This window comes from Centruroides sculpturatus, unplaced genomic scaffold (assembly GCF_000671375.1).
Source record: "Centruroides sculpturatus isolate CEXI.00-Female unplaced genomic scaffold, Cexi_2.0 scaffold59, whole genome shotgun sequence".
Taxonomy (NCBI): Eukaryota; Metazoa; Arthropoda; class Arachnida; order Scorpiones; family Buthidae; genus Centruroides; species Centruroides sculpturatus.
In genome coordinates this window covers 1,222,488-1,245,241 of record NW_019384301.1, presented here as the reverse complement: position 1 = coordinate 1,245,241, position 22,754 = coordinate 1,222,488, and positions in this window count along the sequence as shown.

Genomic DNA, 22,754 nt, shown 5'->3' with positions numbered 1-22,754 from the left:
GTTTTAAATTAATAAAAATGTCTGAGATATTTTTACTATTATATTAATTAATAATTAACTTAATTTTTATATATGAATATTTCATGCAATGTTTTATATAAAATATGAATATTTGCTTTAAAAATTATTGATTTAGAATTTTTTTGATATGATAGAAATTAATAGATGAAATATTAATTCTAAAATATTCCTTGATAATTTATTATAATTACATTTTTATTAAAAAAAATAGATCTGTTAAAATAAAGAAATTTTTATGAATTAAAATAATTAATTAGGATATTTCATAAGAGATTTTTTGAATTTTATGAATTTAGCCAATATTAGTAATTATCAATTTTTATTGTTTATTTAATTCGTTTCTTTCTTAGAAGTAATTTCGACTCTTGTAAGACAGTTTACAAGCTTGGTACTTTGTCTTTCTTGTTTTATCCCGCAACTACATGTTTCTTCTTAAATCCCAGGTGTCGGTTTCCCTTTCAAACATCGACTTACACTTGTCCACTATTAGATTCAGAGCGGGGGAACAACAACTTGCAATAACAAAATTTCACACAACATAACATCTTATATGATAATATTACAATTACTTTTTCTATATCTTCATACTCTACTCTTAAGTCCATCAATTATTATTGTTTTTTCAAATGTATTTTAATTAGAAATTATTATTATTATTTTAAAATTATATGCCAAATATAATTTTTATAACTGAAAATAAGCATTTATTATAATAATTATATTATAATAAATGCTATATAATTTTATTGCAACTAAAAAAAAACAAAAAAAGGTATTTTACTTAAAGTCATGTTTGTTTAATATAAATTAAAATTGGACTAAACCGAAAAGGCTGAAATATTTTTGATTTATTAAATATTATTTAATTTATTAATTTGTTAATGTAACAGCAATGTTTTTTTATCCTTATGTATTTCACATCTCTATTACTAAGTTCAGTTATGTTATATCATTGAATAACCACTTACATTTATAGATATGTGTTAGATTTTATTAATATTACTTAGCAACTGTTGAATTTTAAGATTTTAATCTTTTTGTTTAATTGCTTTTGCAGAAGAGCTAACACCCATCCTACCATTTAAGAAGACAAATCTTTATCAACACTTTGTGGTAACATCCATTAAGTGTAGAATATCATAGCCTGTCTTCAAAATGAAGTAAGTTACTTAATTTATCATGCTGTAAAATAAAAAAATATGCGGGCGACCACACTATTTATAATGCAATTAACTGAAACAAAAAGCAGAAAAGACATTATCTCATTTTTTATTCTTGTTACAAAATATACAACAAAAAATTATTACATATTTTATTACTGTATAAAGGTAAATGAGCTAGCTTATGAATAACTCATATTATAAAAATTATTATTATTATTTTTTATTAATACCTTATTTAATTTTTATAATTAAATAACTTATCAAACTTATCTTTTAAAAATGTTCTTTTTTTAAAAAAAAAAAAACTACTTTCATTAGCACATTGTTTAAGATATTTGAAAAATGGTGATTTAAATTAATTGTATTTTTTTTTGTTTTTACTTAAAAATAATGAACAATTATTTATAAAAGCGCAATAAGAAATGAGTATCTACTCATTTAAAAGATAACTAAAAGAATGTTTGAAAGATGTCCCCGGGAGTCTGCAAAGTAATTAAGTTTCAAGTAATCTGATTCACATGTTCAACTTCATTAAGGAACTCGCTTTCGACACAATCATCTTACCACGCACGAATAGATAGAAGTTGAAGATTTTTTCTACTTCTAATGTTCTCTGTGGTATTGTCTCTTCAAGTTGAGACACAAAATCGAGCTAAGTTCCTAATTAATACTTCATCTAATGCAGGGGAATATAATTGCTGCAAATTTATATATTAGTCTCTTATGAGTTTTTCTCTATGATAATCAATAATAAAATTTTTTTTTATGTTTGAATAATTAAACGAATAATGTTTATTTTCCTCTTTATTATATAACGAAAACATTACTGAGGCAAAATTTATTATACGAGTAATCTCTAAATAACCTTTACATCTTAAATATATTTATGCCTCAGAGGGATGAATGAAGATGATTAGCATACATATTTTAAAAATTTTGTATAAGAAAGTTAATTAAAAGTTTTTTTCATTAAGCAATTTTATAAAATTGAATAAATGAATGACGTGAATTTCATATTTAATGCTTATAAAAATTCTTTAAAAATTAACAGTTTTAAATTCGATATTGTTTAAATAAATTCTAAATTTATGTATATGTTATTTGAATTAGTTGTAATTGTTAAATTCGATATATTTAACAGTTAATCAAGATTTTTGAATCAGAAGTCGTGATATTGATCCAAATAGTTTTGATTGAACGATGACAAAGTCAAATGATATTTTCGATAGCATTGTCAATGTTTCAATCTATCCTTACATAGTGTATACCTGCGGAGGACTGTAAATCGATAAAGGAAGAAATTAACTTCTGCTAACGTTATATTCTGCAAGTTATTGGTTTTTCGATTTCTGCCATTTGAAGTTCTTTTTTTATCGTTTAGAAGCATTATCTTTACAGTAAAGATTTAAGACAAAAGTTCCTTTAAAAAAATTTAAACTAGCGAAAAAAAACTCGATATTGAAATTTTTATTTTATTAATTATAAAACTTATCACTTAATTTTCAATACACACACACACATATATATATAATATAGTATGTTGAATAATAATAATAATAATACTTTTTTTAAATTTAATTTCTTATTAAATTAAATTACTTACTTTCCAATAGAAAAATATAATATAATAATTTAATATTTTAAGTAAGAAATTTTTTTTAAATGTTTAAATTTTAAACGAATATATTTTTTTTTATTGAAAGATTGAATATTACGTTTTTAAATTTTTCGAATTTTCTAAATGGAATTTGCTTTTATAAATCGGCATCATACAGTATATTAAGCGCAGTTTCAGAAATGTCAGCGAGGTGAAAATTTACATAATTGGTCTGCAAATAGTACTAACTACAGAACATTATATTGTAGTTAATATGACGGTTTACAGGTATGGCACGTTGAACCATTCATTTGATACATCAGCCAAATTGTATTCCTGCTAGATGGCGGCACATATGATTCAACTATAAATCATAAGTAAAATTTCCTACTCTTAACGATTCTCATATTCAACTGAGAAAATTTACTTTATTAATAATAATTTTACGTTAATGTCTGTGAATTTAATTATAAAAATGATAATATCTGATAAATTATAATTCCATAATAAAAAAAAAAGAAATTAATTGAAGACTTCTTGATAAGAATCATAAAGAAAATCATTAGAAAAATTATTTGAGTAAATATGCTGTAAGGTATAAAGAAAAAATATGCGAGAATTGATCAGTAAGTACACTAATATGAGACTTGAACGTTGTATTTTATGGCAGTACGTTTGTTTACGTTTATTAAAAAATTATATAATAAAATATTACATTAAAACATTATTATTTATAAAGAATTTTAAAGAATTTTATATTTTAATATATTTCAAATCTAATGTAATATTTACTATAATTATAAATTTAAATATATTTTCATATTATTATTACTCATAATTTATATTATTTTTATATATCTTTTACGAATAAAATAAATTATAATTGAATATATATTTTTCTTATATTTTTAAAGTATGTTGCTCAATATATGTTAAAGTATTAATCATGTTGAATATTTAGAAGTAAGCACAGACGTTGATGTGACAAAAATAACAAGATATATAGGCCTATATATACAATATACATTTAAAGTCATTGAAGCAGAACTTTAAGATGATACAGAAAATTTGAATCTATTTATAATGTTTTGCTATAAAATATATATATATAACATTTGAACATATAATCGATTTAACGAAAAGGAGTTTTCTTAATATTTTTACTTGTTTCACATATTTTCTTACATTTTCCCCCCACTTTTTATATTTATTAAATATTCAAATATTAAATTATATCGAAATTTTAGTGAAAACGAATTTAAAATTCGAAATATCTCGAAAATAATATTCTAAAACAATCATATTAAAATTTGAAAAAAACTTTATACTATTGCTTGATTAGTACTATAAAAACAATAAACAATTCATAATAAATTTTCTATATTTGGTTGACAAAAAACATATTGAAGAGATAGGGAAAAAATTATGATTTTTTTTTCATGGAAAAGCTGACAAAATAGTAGAATCCAATGACAAAAATGTGACAAACTTGTCCACATTCGTCATCCTAATAGAAAAACACTGATATTTTCAACTGACTACAAATAGAAAGACTTCATTTTCTTTTTTTCTCCTATTTTTATCAGGTAATTTTCGGATCTAAATGATTAATCTGTTAGAATGAAAGGATCTATTAATAATTCAATTTTTTATTTGAAACAATTCTTAACTTCAATAATTCTTTTTTTTCCATGCAACACATAAATGACGTTATTAACTATGTAATTTATTTGCCTCATTTTCTGGAAAACATTTATTTAATTCTTCAGCAATATGCGTATCTTATCCGTAAGATAAATTTTAAAAAAATATGCAAAAAAGTTTTTAACATATTTTAAATAAATGAGGTTTTATTTTTATGAATCAAATTGTAAAATGCCCTAATAAAAGTAAAAAGCGAAGGTATGTGTATTAAATTAATGACATTTTCAAGGAATAAACAAATATATACAATGAAACATTTTAAATTTATGAAAAATAAATATTTTTATTAAATTATTCTTCTTAAATTTACTACTTTATTATTTAAATTTTTCTTTTTTTAACATTTAGAAAAATTTCTTGTTATTTTCTTAACAAATCTTTGTAATGATATTTTAAGCAATTTATTTAAATTAAATTCTTTGTTTTAAAGTGAAAGATTATTATTAAATTTATATATGTCATTTAAATATCAATTAAAGAATATTTTAAAATTTTATATGGCAATAAATATAAACAAAGTCGAACCTTCAACATAAGCGACCATTTTTTGTTCTCGTCAGTGCGTTGTATAAAGATATTTGATTGTAATTTTAAAAGTTTGATACAAGGCAAGAAAATATAGAATATTAAAAACTATATTAATTAAATTATAAAAGTATAAAATTACTAAATGAAAAATAAGTACATATAAGGTATCCACTTAAGCATCTATCCATGGGCAAAAGAAATATTTCCTGCATTAATTACGTAAGTTAAGTTAGGTTAGGTTATGGACTGCAGCGAACACAAATATACCGGATATTACATTGCCATGACGTGAATTCCATTCACTTGCTATCTGGAACTAGCACACAATGCGGAGGATGCCGCTTAGCGATTTGAGTGGTGCAACATGATGTTAACTTTACAACATGACAAATCACAACGCCTTTAGCTCACTTTATGGACTGACAAGATACTGTTTTCCCGGAAGGAATATGTAATTGTTATAATGTGCGTCACTAAACACAGCGTGCTTCATGATGCACGCGACATATGCCACACGAAGTGCGTTTTTCGTAAACATCTAGTATTTGGAATAAGCAGCTTCTTAGTCTCGTGTTTATTGATAGCATAAGGACCTGAATAATGACCGATATTTGAACATTCTAAACACGACGGTAAACGAATGGCTTAATGACTTGGCGCCATTGTTGCAACTACAGCATGTTTGGTACCAGCACATATGCACTCATTTGTGCGATGCTGGAAAGAACTCTTTTGACCTGGATAGATGTTTAAATGAACATCTATATTTTAAAGAAATTTTAAATAATAATTTACGTTAAATTCGTTTTATAAAAATTAAGTTATTTTCCTCACTTACAGAAAGTTCCAATAGACTATCTAATTATTTATTACATATATATATATAAGTGGCTCAAAAACCAGTAAACAGTTTTAAGTATTCCAAGTACGTTTGTGAATAAAAGTTATAAATAGTGTTTAGAACATTTGTAGAAACATAATAGTGGGTCAGTTAGAAATATGTTTATTAAAAAATATCAGCTTTTGAACCATTCATACGTCAGCAAAGAGAGCAATTCTAACTTTACAATGACTAAGTGATTTTTGACTCACCCTGTATATAGTCTTATTTAATAACAATTATTTAAAGATTTGTAAGTCAAAAGGTACTACATAATCTTATTTGGGCTGCAATTTTAAAAAACTGTAGACCTATAAATTTCCACTGTCGTCCGTTTGCCTTTCCTTAATCTCGAGAAAGGTGTTAGATAAATTAAATTTAACACCAGATATGGAAAGATTAGGGGACAGAAGACTCCGATTAACTATATATGAACTTCCGATGCAAACCGAAAGTCACGATATTTCAATTCAAAAATCTTTCCCTGAAAGGTGTTAGATAGATGATCGGCATGACTCTATTGTTAAATGATAAGTATGATGTACAGGGGCAAATCACTACTAATTTGAGGTGGAAAGCATATACTTTAAGTTAAATAAATTTAATATATGATTAAAAATTGCAGCCTGGCATTGCGACGATGTCACAATAAATAATTGCTGGTTCTCAATATATATATATACAGTAATAATAGAGTAGATATATTATATAGATTATTTGAATAATATTCATTTAGCTGAATTTATTTTATATCATTAAAAACGTTTCTATCTTCGATGAGTTTATCAGCTGCATTATTAATTTTCATTTTGTATTTTAATTTTATTTATTTGTAGTGGCAAATCCATTCTCTATGAAAACCACTCAAGTTCCCTCATTCAAGAAAACAGTAATATTTTTTTATTAACTTTTGTTAATAAAATGAAATGATAGATGAAGTAAGATCAATTCAAATTGTAAAATATTCTGTATTCTTGATGCAAAGCAAAATTTTCTAGAAAGAACAAAAGTTGAAAGAAAGTCTATCTTTCATCTGATAGAATATTCAAAAATAGAAACATGTTCAGATAAATTGATGCATTATTTATCCTCTAGAAGGAGATCGAAAGAAAGAATTTATCAATAAACGAAATACAAACTAAATAAAATGTAAAATGTTAAAGAATTTGAAAATTTTAACCATCATTTAAAAAAACTGTTATATACATTATAACAATTATTGAACACATAATCATGTTATATATTGAGAAAATATAATTATTCATTTATAAATTATTATATTAAATACTTTTATAATTTCCCATTAAAAATAGTAAATATATTAATTTGCATTTATTTTATTATTTGCCTTTAAAATTGAAAAATGAAAAAAATGTATTCAATTAAAGTCTTTTAAAATTTTCTTTAGCGATCGACATCCAATAAAAATCCATAAAAATATTTTAAGGAATCTTTTTAGTAACAGCGCCATTGGGAATTTTCTTGTAGAAAAACATGGGAAAAAATACCATAGGGGAAGTTGCCACATTTGTTATTATTCTTAAACTAGATGTCAGAGGCAGAATCAATTGAATATTCTAAAAGACGGCACCAAAGCAAAAAATTGATCGGATATCTTTCGATAAGAACTTCCTTTTATCAAAAAGAAATTTTAAAAAATATATATAATTTTTATTTACATGCCGAACAATTTTGATTTTCAAGAAGTTTAACTTCTTATAAGAATATAATTAATTCATCGAAGTTGTAAAATATCAATCTTTAAGAATGAAACAAGAAATATTATTAAAATTATCTTTATTGCATTCTGAAAAAAGACCCGAGGACATTATATTCTGAAATGAATATCGAAAGTGAAATATTCACTTCAGGATCGAATGCTGACCATTGAAGATTGCTGCATCTCATTTAAGATATAATATTAATATAAACATATTCATATATTACATTTCTGTGAAGGGTTTTGTTTCACCAACTACAGTACCAAGCTTAATGTAGAATGTTCAATTTCACCTATATTGATAGTTGTATTGAAAAATTTTAGAAGAAATATCATCTACAAATATATTTCCCGTTATAAATACATGCAAACAATATGCTGGACTTGTTTTCTCATTAGAAATTCAAAACAATTTCAGTAAAATGCAAAGAAAGCGAAGTTAATCAAGACCGAAATATGTAAACAAGAAAAATGTATGTTACCAAATAATACCAAATCCACTATATTGACTGATTCGAGTATATTCAATGTGATCGCTGATTACATTAAACTTTACAAGATCGGATAAAAATGTGATGTATATATATCAATATATATATAAGCCTATAGAATATATAGAAATAATAATGCATTCAATTTTTACTATTTTTGTCTCTAAATACAGGAAAAAAAGTCGAACAATTGACTTTAGTTTTTGTAATTTTAGAAGGAATAAAAATTCATTAAAATTTTTTCTGTTGTTGTTGTTGTTGTTGTAAAAAGTATTTTTATGATAAAAATAATTCCACGTGGATCAATCGAGTGGATCAATGTACCCAATCTTTTGTTGTAAGAAACTTGCGCAAGATCAATATATGAATGCTTCTTATATCTATTATTTTTTATGTATATTGATGTCACACATGGTCAAAATGTCATTTATATTTTGATTATTCGTTTATTATCGATATGAGTATTATATGAAGGAGCAGGTGGAAAGACAATATAAGTGACAAAACTGTTTTCTTTATTAATAATACAAATATTATATATATATAATTAATTTTAAAATAAAATAATAATAAATTTTAGTAATGTGCAAGTAAATACATCTATTTATTTTATTAAATTATATATTGTTTTTATGTAATGTTAATTATGACCTTTCTAGTTAATAAAAAAATTAGAATTAAACAAAAATAATTACATCCTACTCCGCTTAATAACATATAATTTGGTTTTTATAATCTTCAATCTAGAATCTTACAAATTTCTCAACTTCTAGATTATCTTAAAGAACTTGCTTATGTAAAATTGACTTCACTTTAGAATCATTAAATAAAACTATCTAAATGTAAAGATTCTGTAAGAGAGATACTCGTAGATTCAATTTAGCTCAATTTATCGAAGAGATTTTGCGTGTTGAAGAAGAAAATAGATACATAAATATTTACATTGAATATAAATAGCTTAATAAAACTTATTCTTTATATTCGTAGAGATATATTTACTCGTAAAATTGAATAATACTTGATAAATTAAGGATAAAATCATTTAAAACCATTGAAAGATCTTCCNTTCTGCTAAAAATTAAGAATAATTATCACTTAATTTCGTAGTAATTAAATTTAAATACCCCATTTCATGAAATTTTTATTCAAATCAATTTTGTAGATTTTACAAAGATATCGATTAAATTTAATAATAATTTTCTATTAAAAAATTAGAAACAAATAATAGAAGATAATTATCAATTTTAATAATATATAAAATGAAAATCATTTCAATTTCGTAGCTTTTCTGTAAATATAGTAATTATTAATTTATAAATTTGTACGAATAATCAATTTTATTGAATTTATAAAGAAAATCGTAATGAAGTTCGTCCATTTTATAAAGAATAAAAAAAGATAATGAAATTTTATTTATATTTAAAATCCAGAAATTATGAAATTTCGTGAATTTTTATGAAAAAAAATTATTGTAAAATTTAATTAATTTCAACTAAAAATTTTACAGAAAAAATAATAAAGAAAGATAAAAAAAAATCAATTTCGTAAATTTCTCGAAAGAAGGTCATCAATTTCATGAATTTCTTGGAGAAAAATAATTAATTTCGTAAATTAATCAATTTCATGAATTTCTCGAAAGAAATTAATCAATTTTTACAATTCACGAAATAGATTACATTTCAATTTCATAATTACAAAAATGTAATTATTAATAAATTTATCAATTTCATGAATTTCTCGAAAGAAATTAATCAATTTTTACAATTCACGAAATAGATTACATTTCAACATCATAATTACAAAAATGTAATTAGTTAAATCTGTATAAAAAATTTTCTTACACTACTCTAATGAAATGTTTACTGAAATAATTTCATTTTTGATTATTTTTATTAATAAATGATCTGAGAATATGAAAATAAGCAACATATAATGAATTATGTGGATAATGAAACCAAAATAGCACATTTTTCTTATACTATAAATTAATTTTAATGAAAAACAAAAAGTTTTGCTTGAATTAGAAATTTATTTCTTTAACTAATTCTAAATGTAAGTTAAACATTTCTTCTTTACCTTTATGATAATGATTTAAACTATATATTTAGGTATAAAATTATCATAAAATTTGAATTTATTTTTTTTTTATTAAACTGGAACTGAATATTTAAATTTATAAATACAGGTGCCATTTACAAAATAAATTATATAATATTTTGAATTTAGAAATTTTTGTAATTTTTTTTATCTTTTAATTTAAATAAATAACATTGAAAAAATGTTATGGTTTCAGTTATTATGTAAATAATATTTTGTTTCAAATATTTGATATGAAATAATTAAAACATTTTAAATGTTTTAATTATTTCATTAAACATTTTAAATGTTTTNTACTTACTTTATTTTTATTATTTAAAATTAAATTTAAATAACATTTTCTGTTATTATTAATTCTCTATTTGTTTTTTTTTCTTTTTTAATTTAATTAAATTGTTTAATTTTGAAATTATTGAAGAAATGATGAATTTATAAATGCCCAATCACATTCTTCTCAGTACTAATAGATTTTAGAATAAAAATTGTTATACGTATATTGATATACATAAAAATTACCGTCTATAAAATACAATTTTACTAATCTTGGCAATAATCTTATATAATAAATATAGAAAATTATATAGGCTAATGATAATGCTCTTTTGTTACAAACCTACTTGCAAATAATATTTTTAACGCGATTTCTACTGTTGAAAGCGATAACTTAAATACCCTTGAAGGTTATACAAGCATATTTAAATTGTATATACTAAATATCACTACGTATTGAAGTCTGAAATGCTTATTATGCCGAAGTTACCGGAAGTTAAAAGGAGAGAATTGAATATCCAGACTACTTCAGATTTATGGAGACAGTCACAGCTTCTCCAACTAGGTCCAACAGTTGCAGCATGATGCAGATTCTCACGAGGTATGTCGTCTTGTACTAGTTCTAGAGACTGCTAGAATTCCTAAAAATCAGGGCAGTTGAAACTCGGATTCAATCTTGGACCCGTCAGAGTGGAGAGCTGTAGATAAACCGTTGAAGCCAATCTCCGACTTTAGATAGAATCAAAATCGTGCACGTGTGGATTTGGAGGTTTAAACTCCTCCACTTGGCAAGAATTCAAAAGTTAAATAAAAAAAAACAAAACACGTTAGTTTGGAACTCGTCCTCTTCCTTATTCTACTGTATTGTGTTACGATACACCTATACTAAAGAAATTAATAAACTATATGAAAAATTCTGTACACAGGCTTGGATCATATGATTCAACAGTGACTGTTATATCGCTTGGATAGCACTTTTCAAATCAGGGAAACAATAATCATAAGATGTAGATGGAAGATGTGCAGAAGTATGTAACAGAAATATGAAATTATACGTCAAGCAAGAAAATCCGTTCTCCTAAAATTACTATTAGTTGCAGAAATGATGTCTAAACATTGTTAGAGAAATGTAAACAATGTGACATATCGCCTGTGTGAAATTTTATCTAAAATTATGTTGTCTCCATTTCAGAAAAGTCCACAGGCTTTATGATTTATTATAAATGTTGGAAATGCGTATCCTCTCCTCTACTGTAAGCAACAATTCAGCATTAAAGTTACTAATTGCAAGATAAAATGTCGTTATATTGCATTACGTTGCAATTTCATGCATAATTCTATCTCCTTGGTAACCAAAAAAATAATATTGTTCGATATTGTTTTATTTGTAGCAAATATTGTGTTATAATGGAAAGTATTGACAAAATATCGATCAACTTTATTTATAACCAAAATGTACATTTAAATGTTATTAAAAATCAAAAAACTCATTTGAATAAAACAGAAACTTTCCATATATATATTTTTTTCGATAATAAAGCATTAGCATTTCAACCCAAAATGTAATGTATACTGAAATAATTATTCTTTCCTTTGTCAGAATGCATTATTGTTCGGTGAGACTATTTATTAATAATTTCAACTATTTCTATTAACAATAGAGATAGTTGAAATTATTAAACAATTTTCGAAGGTCAGTGAACTAATTATTTTATTTATCTGTCAATTCTTCTCTTATTTCGAAAGTCATTTTATATATTTCTTTGTTAGTTTTATTAAATTTTAATTGATTTAGAAATGAATGCTCTTTGTTATATATGGATTACGTTTCTGCCTTACTTCTAATTTGAATTAATTCTAAACATATTTGAAATTATTATATTAAATAATTTAAAGTGATTTACAAAATTGGCTGATTTCAATTAAATTAAATGAATATGAATAGAGAAAACAGAAAAATATATACTATGAAATTGAAGTTTCTAATTTTATGCTATTAAGATATAATTATTTTGAATTTTTTTATTTATTAGATTATCTGTTTTAATTTGTTTATTTTGTTCTATAAAACTTCTTTTTGCTATAATTATTTTCAATGCAATCACATAGAGTAATCTTAGCTTAGAAATTTGCATCTGTGTAGAAACGCATCGCTAGTATAAAATTACTCAAACGAATAACCAATTTGAATTTATAAACTATTAAATGGATAATAAATCAGTTAAATTATTTTATTGTTCAAATTATATTGATCCATTTTACGATTAATAAACTAAGTGAAATGAAAACTAATCTAACATTGTAATGGCTGATCGATTTCCCTTATAATGCATACAATATGTAGAGAAAGTTTAATCAACTTAAATAGAAATTTTCCTCTTTTTTTTTGTATGAATGAACTACAAATTTTAAATATTCTCTATTAAATAGAATTTTCGTATTTATCATCTTTATTTAAGATTTTAAAAATCAATATATGACCAAGAAATTAAATATTTTTCTCGATTTGTTTGCATAGAATTGAGAGAAACAGTTAAATAATTTAAAATCTTTTATTAATTTATATTTCTTATTTGTTTTACTTATTATTTTATAATACTTACTTTATTTTTATTATTTAAAATTAAATTTAAATAACATTTTCTGTTATTATTAATTCTCTATTTGTTTTTTTTTCTTTTTTAATTTAATTAAATTGNATAAAAAGGAAAAAAAATATATCAGAATAAAACAAAAAATTATTATTTTAAATGTTAAAAGTTAATAAAAGTTTATATACATCAATATATCAGCGAAATTATCTATTGTCAAGTTAAAAAAATAACAATACAGATTTAAATGCCTTTGTAAGACGTAGAAGAACATTATAATGAAATATAAATCCATTTATTCATCGATACTAATGTTTACATCATCACTAAATCTTTATTATACGTAAAGAAATATATATTTTAATATTCTACTTGCATTGCATCAAAGATAAATAAGGAACTGAATTGCAATTGCGTTTTATATACTTGTATGTAACTCTTTTTCTTACATACATACACATAAAAATACACTAATTTTAAAAATAGATTANAAAGTCAAGACAAGATATAGAAAACTAAGCATGGCTAGGCTAAGCTAGATAGGGGACAGGGGGTAGGAAGCCCCGATTAATTATATATATATAAACTTCCATTTTCAGCAGGAAGTCACGTTATTTCAATTCAAAACTGTTCTGAATGGAATTAGATAGATGACTAGCACGACTCCATTGTTAACAGGAAAAGTGTGATGTACAGGGGCAAGATATTACTAAACTTAAGTGTATTGTGAGGAAAAATTGTATCCCGGCATTGTGACGGTGTTATAACAAATAATTTAATTGCACGTATTAATTAATAATAATTTATAAATTCAGTAATTTTCTCTATTCGTCCTATTTTCGTCTACGAAAATAGTGGCCCGAAAAGTAAGTTTACCAAGATATAACGATTATTTTCTGTAATGGTTAATACGTATCGCTGTTCCAAACTACTTTTAACATTCCTTAAAATATATTTAGGTTAACTAACTTTTGTGTCAGTTTGTGTTCTCTATGAAAAGCATTAAAATAGTGTTTGCATAGATTCAAAAATAGCATTTTCATTCGTATTTTATATTTATTTTAAAATTTATATAGTGTTCTGAGTCTTAATAACTTAATTAATTGATCAACATAATTTATATTTATTCAAACATATTTTTAGTTTGAATTTTTTATATATAAATCAACAATTGTAACATGAAATTGGTTCGTAAAACTTATTGAAATGTTTAGGTTTTTCACAAATGATAAAAAACGTTTTGTGTTTATTGGTGCATGATTGGAATTTGGCAAAACATTCTAACCAAGAATGTCATTTCTACTGATAAAATATATATATATAAAGCATTTTGCTTGGTTTTTTTCTATTGTACTGAGTTTTTATTATCAAGAAAATTTATTGGTTTATATTATTAAAAAAAGTATTCATGTAATTTAATATTAACTGTTGAAAGACCACATTATCATCATTATCATGTCTAACTTATAATGTATTAGTTTCTCTACTTTATTAAATATTTTATAAAAGCATTTTTTCATTTATTTATGCATTGTTTTATATATAAATTATTATTTTTATTCGTCGAATAAATAAATAAATAAAATACGATAACAATTTCGAAACGATTTTATAAAATTTCTTATTTACTAAACGCTGAATTAATTATATTGTTGTTATTTAATTGCTTTTTCTTTAATTACTTTTACTAATTAATTCTGTTCATTTGAATATACAGCATTAAAAAAAAACATTAGATTCAATAACAATTGTTTAATTCTCACTAAAATAAATGGAATCTAAAATGCATTTATAAATTAATTAACTAGCTTGCTTTATATATATACAAATATATTTAAAATAAAGGGAGCTTCTCGTAGAGTCACCATTATAGATCTGATATACCTACTCCAGCTTATATATTTTAAAAAAAATATACAGAAAACATATTTCACAAAAATGTGTACTCGGATAAAATTAGGCCAGGGAAATCCAAACACGCTACCCAAAACTTTATTGAACTGCATGTGCTTTTGCATTTGCAAGATATAGGTAGCAAGTGAAGGACATCAAGGAGCAACACTGCTACAGAAGCTTTGGATTACAAGAGTACACCTTATTGTGATTTATAATAATTTTGTAAAAAATGGGGTACTGATCGTAAGTTTGAAGCTTTACAGAAGTAATTTACTGGATACTTTTTTGATAGCTTCTAGATTACACCTTTTTCCCTAAGCACTGTTTTGATTGAAAACTACGAGTCTTAAACTCTTACATTTTTTTGTAATTTTTCGTAAAAACATATTCTCCTTCCTTGTTCGAAAGCATTTTTAACTAAACAAGTCATACGCCTTTTATTTGCACAAAATTGAAATTGAAAATTAATGTCCTGTCACTAAGTGGTTTACAAATTGCTGAATATTTTTGCTTTAATCAGATAAAGTAACTTTAAAGTTAATGAGTGTAGAATAAAATTTTTGCCCTTTTAAAAGACCTATATTGCAGCTTAAGATAGTTTACATTTGCTCAACATATTTCCGTACATATTCACGATATTAGTTTTTTCAAATATGACTGTTTTTACATTAAAGCCTGCAATTAATAAACCAAAACATGCATCAAGAAATAATAAGTGCTAAAAATGAAATTGTGAAATAAATTTTTTCAATTTTTATATTGCATTCAGTATTTAATTAGTACAAATTATGTATTTTGTAAACTTAGACATACTTAGATACTTGCATTTATTTATATATAGAAACAATATAGGCAATCCTCGATTTTCGGACTTAATAAGTTCCCTAAAATGTGTACGAAAGTGGAACAATACATTCGCCTATTATAAAGGAAATTCTGTATCTAGAAAAATAAAAAGAGAAGGTGGAAAAATTTCGTGTTAAGATAAGAAAATATAACTTTTTTTAATGCTTATTTTACAATTCCTAAAACAGAATTTAAAGCATTGAAACCTCAGTTTAATGGACGATAAAAATTAATTTTCACAAATCATTTTGTTGTTACAAAACTAAAACTGGCAGAAAATGTCTCCATACGTACCTCGAAATTTTTATTTGTCTGCTGAAAACGTATAAAAGTGAAAATTTGATACATATGTAATATTATGTAAAGCGATTTTGTAAGTCCAACACTGCCTGTTTACATCAGATATGTCTGATGTATAATAATTGATACTGTGATAAAAATATTCTCTGATTGTCTACATTAAAAAATTATTTATTACTTTACATATAACATTTTATATATACATATAAATTCAAAACGTGCATTAACTAAGAAGAAACAAGAATTCAAAATTAAATGTGTTATAGAATTACAACTTGTATTTTAGTATTAATTATAATTCAAATCATATAGGTTGAGCAATTCTCATTTCATCATTTCATGCATATTAATGAATAATTAGCTTATTAGTTGATTATATTAAGTAGCGCATAAGTGAATTATTCAATAATATTTACAAAGTAATGGAATGTAAATTGCTCAAACTATAATGAGGCAATTTATTTTATTTGTAATCTTAGATAACATGAAATCCGATAAGATGCCATCTTAAAGAATATTAATAAGAATTATTTCATAAAAAGACATAACTGTCGATGTGAAGAATTTTATAATGAGAAAAATTCTAAATAAAAACAATTTTATCATATTTTCCTTGATTTACAATATTAGAAAGGATAGAAGAAATATTTCATTTATAATAAATATATTAAATTCCATTACTGGGCTGCAATTTAAAAAATTTTCACCGTCCTCCGTCCGTCCGGCTGTATGTCTGTGCTTCCTTAATCTCGAGAACGGTGTCAAGACAAGATATAGAATAGCTGAAAGAGATAGAAGAAATAGATGAAAGTCAAGACAAGATATAGAAAACTAAGCATGGCTAGGCTAAGCTAGATAGGGGACAGGGGGTAGGAAGCCCCGATTAATTATATATATATAAACTTCCATTTTCAGCAGGAAGTCACGTTATTTCAATTCAAAACTGTTCTGAATGGAATTAGATAGATGACTAGCACGACTCCATTGTTAACAGGAAAAGTGTGATGTACAGGGGCAAGATATTACTAAACTTAAGTGTATTGTGAGGAAAAATTGTATCCCGGCATTGTGACGGTGTTATAACAAATAATTTAATTGCACGTATTAATTAATAATAATTTATAAATTCAGTAATTTTCTCTATTCGTCCTATTTTCGTCTACGAAAATAGTGGCCCGAAAAGTAAGTTTACCAAGATATAACGATTATTTTCTGTAATGGTTAATACGTATCGCTGTTCCAAACTACTTTTAACATTCCTTAAAATATATTTAGGTTAACTAACTTTTGTGTCAGTTTGTGTTCTCTATGAAAAGCATTAAAATAGTGTTTGCATAGATTCAAAAATAGCATTTTCATTCGTATTTTATATTTATTTTAAAATTTATATAGTGTTCTGAGTCTTAATAACTTAATTAATTGATCAACATAATTTATATTTATTCAAACATATTTTTAGTTTGAATTTTTTATATATAAATCAACAATTGTAACATGAAATTGGTTCGTAAAACTTATTGAAATGTTTAGGTTTTTCACAAATGATAAAAAACGTTTTGTGTTTATTGGTGCATGATTGGAATTTGGCAAAACATTCTAACCAAGAATGTCATTTCTACTGATAAAATATATATATATAAAGCATTTTGCTTGGTTTTTTTCTATTGTACTGAGTTTTTATTATCAAGAAAATTTATTGGTTTATATTATTAAAAAAAGTATTCATGTAATTTAATATTAACTGTTGAAAGACCACATTATCATCATTATCATGTCTAACTTATAATGTATTAGTTTCTCTACTTTATTAAATATTTTATAAAAGCATTTTTTCATTTATTTATGCATTGTTTTATATATAAATTATTATTTTTATTCGTCGAATAAATAAATAAATAAAATACGATAACAATTTCGAAACGATTTTATAAAATTTCTTATTTACTAAACGCTGAATTAATTATATTGTTGTTATTTAATTGCTTTTTCTTTAATTACTTTTACTAATNTTGATTTTTCAATTTTTGCCGTATATTTTAAAAAAAATAAAGGGAGCTTCTCGTAGAGTCACCATTATAGATCTGATATACCTACTCCAGCTTATATATTTTAAAAAAAATATACAGAAAACATATTTCACAAAAATGTGTACTCGGATAAAATTAGGCCAGGGAAATCCAAACACGCTACCCAAAACTTTATTGAACTGCATGTGCTTTTGCATTTGCAAGATATAGGTAGCAAGTGAAGGACATCAAGGAGCAACACTGCTACAGAAGCTTTGGATTACAAGAGTACACCTTATTGTGATTTATAATAATTTTGTAAAAAATGGGGTACTGATCGTAAGTTTGAAGCTTTACAGAAGTAATTTACTGGATACTTTTTTGATAGCTTCTAGATTACACCTTTTTCCCTAAGCACTGTTTTGATTGAAAACTACGAGTCTTAAACTCTTACATTTTTTTGTAATTTTTCGTAAAAACATATTCTCCTTCCTTGTTCGAAAGCATTTTTAACTAAACAAGTCATACGCCTTTTATTTGCACAAAATTGAAATTGAAAATTAATGTCCTGTCACTAAGTGGTTTACAAATTGCTGAATATTTTTGCTTTAATCAGATAAAGCAACTTTAAAGTTAATGAGTGTAGAATAAAATTTTTGCCCTTTTAAAAGACCTATATTGCAGCTTAAGATAGTTTACATTTGCTCAACATATTTCCGTACATATTCACGATATTAGTTTTTTCAAATATGACTGTTTTTACATTAAAGCCTGCAATTAATAAACCAAAACATGCATCAAGAAATAATAAGTGCTCTGTAGGAAAGGTTCCCGGTATCATTCTTACAAAGTTTTATCGTTTTTGTACAAATGATTTTTTCTTTATTCAGTGTACATTTGTGGAAGGTGATTCCAATAAAAGAAATTTGGATAAAATTATACTGCTGGAACCTGAGTCATTTGAATTTGAAATTTTCGCTAAAGTATACTCGGTGATGACATCAAACATATTAGGATGCAGTGTTACCGCACAGTCCATACTAGGATAAAATTCGAAATTGGTGTTTTGGAGTGCAATAAAACGTAAAATTATTTATTTTATCATCCTATACGATTTTGTAATTGGCATATTGCTGTATTTCTGTCGGTGGCTGAAGTAACCACCGTTCTCTTCGACTTAGAGAAGACAGTGTCATATAGTTGCAACAATATTAAGAGTAATTCTAACGTAAGTAACATTAAATGACTGATCTTATATCAGTGATTAGTTGTAGGCTAATACTCGTTTCCGTAATAATCGGATGAGGAAAGATTTTTGATAAATGTATTTTTTAAAAAAAAGAATTTAAACTATTTTAATGAACTTTTAATAAAAATGTTGTAAAATTTATTGTTTTCAGATTTCATTATGCTTTAATAGTTAAAGTAACTTATTAAAAGAATCATTCACAATGATGTCATTTAAGATCCATTGAATTAACAATAGGTTTCGCTACTATTAATATTAATAATATATTACCAAAAATATAACTTAATCTAAAATATTGTTATGTTAAATATTAATAAATTAATATCATATAAAAATTTATATTACTACATTCTACTGTAATCTTTGAGATGAAAATGAAACTGAACTTTTACGTAAAGCATTTGAAATGAGAGATAAATTTTAAATTTTATTCGAGAAATATACTAAAAGTTTTAGGATAGTTTGAAAGAAATTATTTCAATTTTTACAGAAAAAATGTTAAATAAGGAGCATTTTTATTTCCTTTTACTTTCCCTATTGTTATAGCAAGTCCCTTTCAACTCATACCAGGGATATGTATATATGTGTTAGAGTTTATTTCGTTTAATATCTCAGGATTGTATGAAGATTAAGAAACGAAATTTGGCATGGTAATTCATATATAAAAAAAAAATTGATACTATTACATTTTGATGGTTAAAGACCAAGAAGATGGGGAAATAATCACATTTCTCATCTTGAGTGAGATCAGAATTAATAAAAATATTACTCGTCATTTACAATATTTTTAAAACTTGATCTCTACTCTCAAAATTAAATATTTTTGCTTTTTGCAATAATTAATAATGTAAGGGTGATTTTTTAAATAACATCTCGTAATAATGGCTCCATACACAATTTTATGTTTACACTAATGTCCATAGTGTTTCTTAAACACAGTTTTAAACCACACATAAAGTTACATAAGTCATTACTGGATTTTTGAAAAGTATTCTAATTTATTTTCAATAATATTCATTGTTCTTCTATTTATTTATTAAAATTAGAAATTTTTAATAAGAATTAGTATTAGAAAATTAAATCATGTTATACAGTAATACTTATTTTCACGGGATAAATGTTCAATGTAGTCAAATATATAACCTATAAAAGGAAGAAACAGATAAACATTACATCTCATTCAAATATTTTCAACACGAATTGTTCTCTGGTAATAAATAAAAACTGGCTATACATTTTTTATTATCGAAGGTTTCTTTAAATTTGTATGAACAATATATTATTATAATTAAATAATAATTTATTTCTTTTTTCAAGATATCAAAATTAATAATTGAATGACATTTATCTGACATTTTGTTTCTTCTGTAAGAAATCAAAACATACGAAAGCAATTGTTCTGAAATTGCTTTTGTATATGTTTCTACATATCAGCATGTGTGTGATATATTCGGTTAACGTAGCTCACGTAAGCTAGTTCGGTAGGAAACTAAATTGGCCTACGTGACTGAATCGACTTTTGCCGTATCGGCAATTCTACATCTCACAAAGCATGCGAAAATCTCAATTGAAACTAATATATCACTATGAGATTCGTTAAAATAACCGATTCAGTAGAAAAAAATAACAAAATGCAAAGTACGAAAGCGTAGTTGAAAGCAAGTTAAATTAGAATAATTCAAAATGGAATTAAAGGGTAAATTGTTGTAATTTCATATTATAAATAGATTCGTAAGGAAAATATATCTTAAGATTAATTTATACAGTCTTGTTATATATATTTGTTAAACTCTTTCCGCCCTGTGGTCATAAAAAATGTCCTTTTGGGAAAGTCTATTATGGGATTGACTAGCTGTTACCCGCGGTTTTGCCCACGAGGATTTTGCAAGCAAACCCCATTTATATTCAGTATTTCAACAACCATGGTAATTGTTATATAACACCTTCCGCCGAGAATGATGAGAATTGCCGAGAATCAAACGAACTATTTTCAATTTGATCAATTTTCTGGAACGTTTACAATCGTTATATAATCGAACCGATACGCAATAACAAATTCGAATTTAAAACGGTTCGAACATTTTTAAAATCGAAATAGATAAAAATATTTATAACAATGTCTGAAATGTTATTAATTTAATACACCTAAGTACTCGATGAAGATTAAATTCGCTCCCTCTTTCCCCGAGGGGGAATTTCGAAAAATCCCTTCTTAGTGTGCATTGCCATGGCATACCCTAAATTTTTTTATCTGCGTTTTAGTACGCAGATAAAAAAAAATCGCATCTAAAATAGTACAGTAGAAGCCGTTTTTCCGCTTAACCCTTAATGCTCTCCCTCTCACCCTCGCGGGGAATTTATAAAAATCCCTTCTTAGTGTGCGTTTTTATGACGTACCCTAACCGTGTAGCAAGTTTCACCTCTAGGTTCAGCGGTTTGCTCTGGGCGATGATGAATCAGTCAGTCGTCAGTCAGTCAGGACAAGTAATTTTATATATTTAGATTAGTGAAACTATTTTTTAAAAGTATTTCCTCCATTTATGTATCTATCTGACATTGTTAATTAATATGAAAAAAATGAATTAAAAATATTCCTCTAATGTATAGTACTTCAAAATTTTGCAAAAATGATAATCACAGTCCATTATCTAGCTATGGAAAATTATAACATTCTTTTTACTCATGTATTATACAAATTTATGTATTATACAATAAATTTCTTTTTTACAGTATATATGTTGACCTAAAAGTCAGTTAACCAAGATATATCTGTAGATCATTTTAAGAACGGTTGAAGCTGGTATGGAATAATAGTACGTTATTCGTGATTCAGTTGATTCCAATGAAACGAGTAAATCACTAATATTCTGACTGTTCTTCAAATACATCTGTTAATTGACTTTGGATCATTCCGTATGTGTAAATCTGTGAATTTTTTTTTATAATATTTATACAAATGAAGTCATGTTTTTGAAAAAAGTATCTTTAATTCAGAACAATAAAATGTCACAAAAAATATAAAATATTAATTAATAATAATAAATATAACTGAATAAAAATTCATAACTAATTTGAACACATCTGTAAAACATTTGTGTCAAAAAGTTAAGTAAACTGAATACAATTTAATTAATTATTTGATAAAAATATTGTTAAATAACTTGTAATATATACTTTATTTGTTCCACTAGACCGATTAATATCCAAAGTTTGAAAATGATCAATAATTTTTTTCTCCAACATTTTCACTTTGTGCTTTTTTCTATATATAAGATGTTCGTTAGAATATCAATGATTTTATAGAAAATAAAATTTTAAGGAGGCTTATTGCCAGATCTCTCGAGCCCAATGAAATGGTTAGTCCATTAAAATGATTAAATTTTAAAGAGACTAAG